Source organism: Mirounga angustirostris, unplaced genomic scaffold (assembly GCF_029215605.1).
Source record: "Mirounga angustirostris isolate CCGP_5_RB_7025 unplaced genomic scaffold, mMirAng1.0.hap1 SCAF_17, whole genome shotgun sequence".
Classification (NCBI taxonomy): domain Eukaryota; kingdom Metazoa; phylum Chordata; class Mammalia; order Carnivora; family Phocidae; genus Mirounga; species Mirounga angustirostris.
Genome location: NW_026991725.1, coordinates 36861337 through 36867336, shown reverse-complemented (window position 1 = coordinate 36867336; position 6000 = coordinate 36861337).

The following is a 6000-nucleotide window of genomic DNA, read 5'->3' as shown; positions in this document are numbered from 1 at the left end:
TCACCCAGGGGAGGAGCCCTGTGCAAGCCTCAGCCTCTGTGTCCCCTGCACACAACCATACCCCCTGCACGGATGCCTGTTTGGCTTTGCCAGCTCCGTGGAAGCTAAAAGGTGTAGTCTAACTGCCCATCCCCACCCTCCGCCGCCTTGTGCAGGCACGCCTGGGTGTCTGGGGCTTTCTGAAGTCACCCCACTGCCAGGGGAAAGTGGGGGTTCTTGGTTGAGCAGCTTTCTGCCATCGGTGGGAGACGTCGCAGCTGGCTGCCACATTTCCCCCGGACTTGGGATCCTCTGGCAGGGTTCCGACCATGCTCTAGCGGGAGAACGTAGCCATGCCTCCCTTTCCCGCCCCCAGCGGGCACCTCGCCTCCTGTCATCCTTTCAACAAACTTCTCTGCCTGCTTTTATTTTTTTTATTTTTATTTTTATTTTTTTTAAGATTTTTAAAATTTATTTCACAGAGAAAGACACAGCGAGAGCAGGAACACAGGCAGGGGGAGTGGGAGAGGGAGAAGCAGGCTTCCCGCTGAGCAGGGAGCCCGATGTGGGGCTCGATCCCAGGACCTGGGATCATGACCTGAGCCAAGGCAGATGCTTAACGACTGAGCCACCCAGGCGCCCCTGCTTTTATTTTTTTTTTAAAGATTTTTTAAATTTATTTATTTTAGAGAGAGAGATTGAGTGAGCAGGTGGGTGGGGGGAGAGGGACAGCAGACTCCATGCTGAGCCCAACACGGCTCAATCTCAGGACCCCGAGATCGTGACCTGAGCTAAAATCAAGAGTCAGATGCTTAACTGACTGAGGCACCCCTCCGTCTGCTTTTATTTATTTATTTATTTTTAAGATTTTATTTATTCATTTAAAGAGAGAGAGAGAGAGAGAGAGACCACAAGCAGGGGGAGGGACAGAGGGAGAAACAGACTCTCCCACTGAGCAGGGAGCACGATGTGGGGCTCGATCCCAGGACCCCGAGATCACGACCTGAGCTTAAGGCAGACGCTTCGCAACTGAGCCACCCAGGCACCTCCCTGTCTGCTTTTAAAAGAGCCCCTCTGCCTGCCTCCCCCAGGAAGCCTTCCCTGACTACCCCCGTTGCTCACACCACCACCTCAGATGTATGTGTCTGCGTGTGCTGGTGGTGGTCTAGTTTTGATCAATTTTGTGACTTGTCCTTAGAGAAGCCTTTCCAAGTCAGACCCTCTTTTTCTTCTATTATAGCCTTTCTCCCTATACTTGTTTATTTCTGCCCTTGTTTATTTCATATCGTGATCTGCAATTATTTAATTTGGTTGTTCACTTATTTATTATCTGTCTCCCCGACAAGGACAAGGGCCTTGACTGTCAGCTTTGTAATTATACCCCGGTGGCTAGCATAGGGCCTGCTGCTCGCTTGGTGCCAAAAACGTCTGTTGAATGAAGGAAAGCAGGAATGAATGGTCACCATTGTTCAGTCTAGAGACAGAAAGCTATCAACTCTTACTCTTCCTGTACTTCTAGGGCAGGCACTATCCTTTTTCTATATGGTAACACCACCAACTTTAACCCCCTCATGTTGCCATCAACCAGCAAAAATATTGATGGGTAGGATGACGCTGGCATATAGATGCAGGTGAATTAATTCTACCCGCTTGGGCAGCTTGCTGTAATATCAAGCTTTTGGGTGGAGCTTTGTGGACTCCTGGGGATTTAGTATAACGTGGGGAATGAATAAGTTTGTCCACCATTTACCTGCATTTACTTTGTTGGCAACGTGAGCTTGTCAGTCACATGAAACCAGCCAATGTTTACTGAGCCCCTATTAAGGAGATTTTTTTTTTTTTAAAGCATAGGATATAGTCCTTGACCCTAAGGTCCTTAAAATTTATCTGAGGAGCAAGAAATATACATGTGTAAGTAACAAGTGCTGAAAAAGAACATATTGCCAGTGTCAGATGAATGTAGATAACGTTGTAAAGGAAGTGTGAAGAGAACCATCGTTGGAATGGGATGGCAGGGAAGACCATCCCAGAGGAGCCTTGAAGGACATGCCTAGCGCAAGGCTTGGCATAGAGGAAAGGACAAACCTGGCAAAGCCTGAGGAGCATTCCTGGCAGATGGAATGGGTTGAGTAATGGTGGTTTGTCAAGGTGGGAGGTTATAAGGACCTGAACTAGGGTGGGAATAATGGAAGAATGGAAATAAGATATGTCAAAGCATGAATCAGAAAGACTCAGAGAGGTAGAAGGGATAGAGAAAAGAATAAAAAAGGATTCGGGATTTCAACCCTGATGTCCGGGAGATGTAGAAAATCATAGGCATAGATGAAGAATCCAGAAATGCAGACCAACTTGTGGGTGGGGTCTTATTTTGGATTCGTCTCAAAGCAGACACACATATTTGGGTGTAAGTCATCGATCAGAGAGTTAATCTTCGGAAGCACAAGTGAAGGGTTGGGGGAGAGTGAATAAGAGGGAGAACAGACAGTAAAAGGTGGGTTAATGAGAAGTTACCCCGTGGGCATACAGGGCTGAATCTCCCTGGAGATCCTCTGAGCAACTGCATAAACTTCAGAATTGCAGAGTCGAAGGATTATCCCATGACTTCCTTCTTTCCCTCATTGCGTGAGGGTTGTCCCTGGAGGACACGTTTGAGATGCTCCTACAAGGGGCTGAAGAAGCCCCAGAGCATCAGGAGAGAGAAAACACAACCAGAGCTTGCCGAGCAGGAAGCAGTGACTTGCTAGAATGGCCCACTGGTGGCGAGGTCCTGTTGGGGGACGCATCAACAGTATACGTGAGTAAAGGTGCTGGTTCTTAGGCAGCCTGAGGTGGAGACTTCTAGCAGGCAGGTGGGAGACAGCTGAGGTCACACCGAACTCCTAGTGGGCAGGACTGGTTGTGAGAGAGGAGAAGGCACCCAAGGAGGGAGACAAGTGGGCAGCTCGGCACCAGAGCCTGGCACGTGCCCCACATTTAGGGGGCGGGGATGGTGGCCCAGTCGGTGAAGAGCGCAGACACGGGTGCCTGGCACATTACTGCAGAAGCCAAGGGAGGGAGGGATTTCGAGAAACGAAGAAGGCTTCCACAAGCACCCGGAGGCAGAGGAGGGGCTGAGTCTGGCTGATACAGCCAGGAGCATGGAAGTAGGAAGGTGGCGGGCCAGGCTGTTGGGCCCCAGGCAGGTTACCCTGTGTCACATCTATAAGACAGCAGTGATCTTATTTCCTATCTTTTAAGGTTACCGAGAGCATTAAATGTTGACATGCTTGGCAAAGAGCCCGGCATTTAGTAAGTGCTCAATAAAATTTTTTAAGAATCAGTTATTCTTGAGAGCTAAGTCTGTTTCAAAGCAGAAGCGGAGAAGGTGATCTTGTGACTGGAGAGAGCGTTGTGGGCTCTGATGATTCCTCACGTGGTGGCCCATGTGACCACACACACACACTTGGAATTGTCCAGAAATCGAATGGCCTGGCTGATCCTTCCTGAAACTTCTTGGTGATTTTGGTGCACTCACTTCCATTCAATGATAGCTTTTTTTTTTTTTTCTGAAATGTGTTTGAGTTTGCCTGTCTCTTAGTTATTTTAATGTCTGTACCAAGCATGGAAACCCCAGCAAGCCGGGTTTCATAATTCAAGCTCTCAGATAGGTGCTGTCACTTCTCAAACATACCCCAGGACCTTTGGCTCTTTCCTTGTGCAATCCCCGCTTTGATATATTTGGACATCGGCACCAAGTTCATCTGTATATTTTAGCTTGCCAATATGCATAGCCCGTGATCTGGGTTCACGCGGAGTGGGCCATCGGGTCGGTGCTGGACTTTGTTGAATTTCCTTCATGTCAAGCTATTTCTGAACGCTGCGTCTCCCTTGAACTGCTAAGTGGAGGAAGGCTCTCCAAAGCGTATTGCTAAGAAGAAAAAGGATATTGCAGAACGAGACGTAGGGTATTGTTCCATTTGTTTAAAATCAACACCCTGTCCAAGCCTCTTCATTCTTTCAAGTAGGATTATGTATGTATGCAGGATTATTGCAAAATCAAAGATGCAGCAGACGGTGCAGGTGCTGATGTCTGGGGTGAAGCCTGAGAGTCTGCATTTTGAGACCACCTTGTGCGTAGTCCCAGTGCTGCAGCTCTGTCTGGTGGAGCTTTCATCAGTGATGGAAATGGTCCATATCTGCATTGCCTGGTGTATTAGCCACTAGGCACCTGTTGCTACTGGCTAGTGCGACTGAGGAACTGACTTTTGAAGTTTATTTAGTTTTCCCTATTTTAAATTTAAATAGGCCCACGTGGGCTCGTGGCTACCATAGGAGACAGTGCAGTTCTCAGCTGTAAACTTCCCAGGGGCCGGGATTCTGTCTCATTTGTCTGTGTACCCTCTTCAGGATTTGCACGTTGTGGGAACAATGATGATGCCGATAACACTTCCTTATATTACACCCAGGTTGTGTTTTAGGGACTCCTTTCGTGTCTAGGATCTTCTCGAAGCTTTCCGACGGTCCTATTATTGCCTTCGTGGAGTCAGTATTTACTGAGTGCTTGCTTCGGGCCAGGCACTGTCGCACGTGCCTTCCAAGTGCTAACTCATCCGGGCCTTGGAACAACCCCCGGATTAGCCCCACTCTGCAGATGATGACATTGAGGCACAGACCCATCAGTCCCCTCCTTACGTCACTCAGCTAGACGGTGACAAAGCTGGGCTAGGAGCCTAGGATCTAGTCTGGCTCAGGTCAGGTCACCCACATTTAACCTGATGCTTTATTGCCTCAGAATGCACCTCCTCCTCCACACGGGGTCCCTTTGTAACAGGTGGAACAGTGGAACTTAGATTTTTCCCAAAGGCATGACCTGAAGACCAGTGCCCTGCTCCCACGGTTTATGTATGTTGATTGCTGGCGACAAGAAGACTGTCTCTGAGCACTCCTGTCCCAAGCCAGGTCCCACCATCACACTGGCCCTCTGTCCTGTGCTCGGGCCCTGTTACATCCAGCACCCCACTGGTCGCCATCACAGGACCTTAGGCAGCATCTCCTTTCAACAAGGGAGAGCAGAATGGGTGATGGAAGAGCATGGGCGGGCAGGGAGGGGACAGAAAGAAGGAGCGGAGGACAGGCGGGACTCACCAATGGCTAACATTTATGGAGCACCTGTGATGGTCAAGGCCATGCTGAGTGTGCTTTCTACGCATTCAGCCACATTCTTCCACCAGCTTGTGCAGAGCGCCCGCTGTTCCTGGAACGATCCCCAGGGCAGCGGGCACAAGAGTGAGAGGATTCAGCCCGTGCTGCTGAGAGGTTTATAGACACACCATCTGGAACCGTGGAGGATGTGGAGATGTCGCGGAGAGGACTTTGGGTTCGAGGCTGAACTCTGCTCCTTGTTTGCTCTGGGACATGAAGCAAGTTGCCTAACAGCTCCCAGCTTTGATTTTGTCTCTAACGTGGGGTTAATACAGCACCTACTGTTGGCTTCTTGGGAAATTATAGGACACGATACATCACAAACGTTCGGGACAGTGCCTGGCACGGAGCAAGCTCTCGGGAAACGTCAGTGTCTGTGGCCTGGGTGTTGGTGCTATCTGTCACAACAAGGGGACCACTGGCACCGAGAACCCCATTACAAGCACCAGAGTTAGTTTCCAAATACTTAACAAGCCTCTATTATGTGCAATACCCCCAACGAAGCAGACAGGAGGATCATGATAAAGAGGAATAAGTGCATGACTTTCCGAAACGTGGTCTAGAGCAGACTCAAAGGGTTTGGAGGTTGAATGGAGTTCTCTTGGGTCATGGGCCTCTAAGAGGACTATCACGGAAGAGGAGGCATGTGAGCTGGCCTTGAAGGGTAGGTAGAAGATGAGTACCGAACTCCCTAAGTAGAACTGGTGGGCGTTCTGGGTGGAGGAGGCGCAAGGAGCCGCAGTGAGGACCGGAGAAGTCCGAGGTGAGCAAGTATTCCAGTTAGCTCGGGGTTCAGGGGGGTTTGTTGGCAAACGTGGAAGACAAGGATGAAGAAGAGGG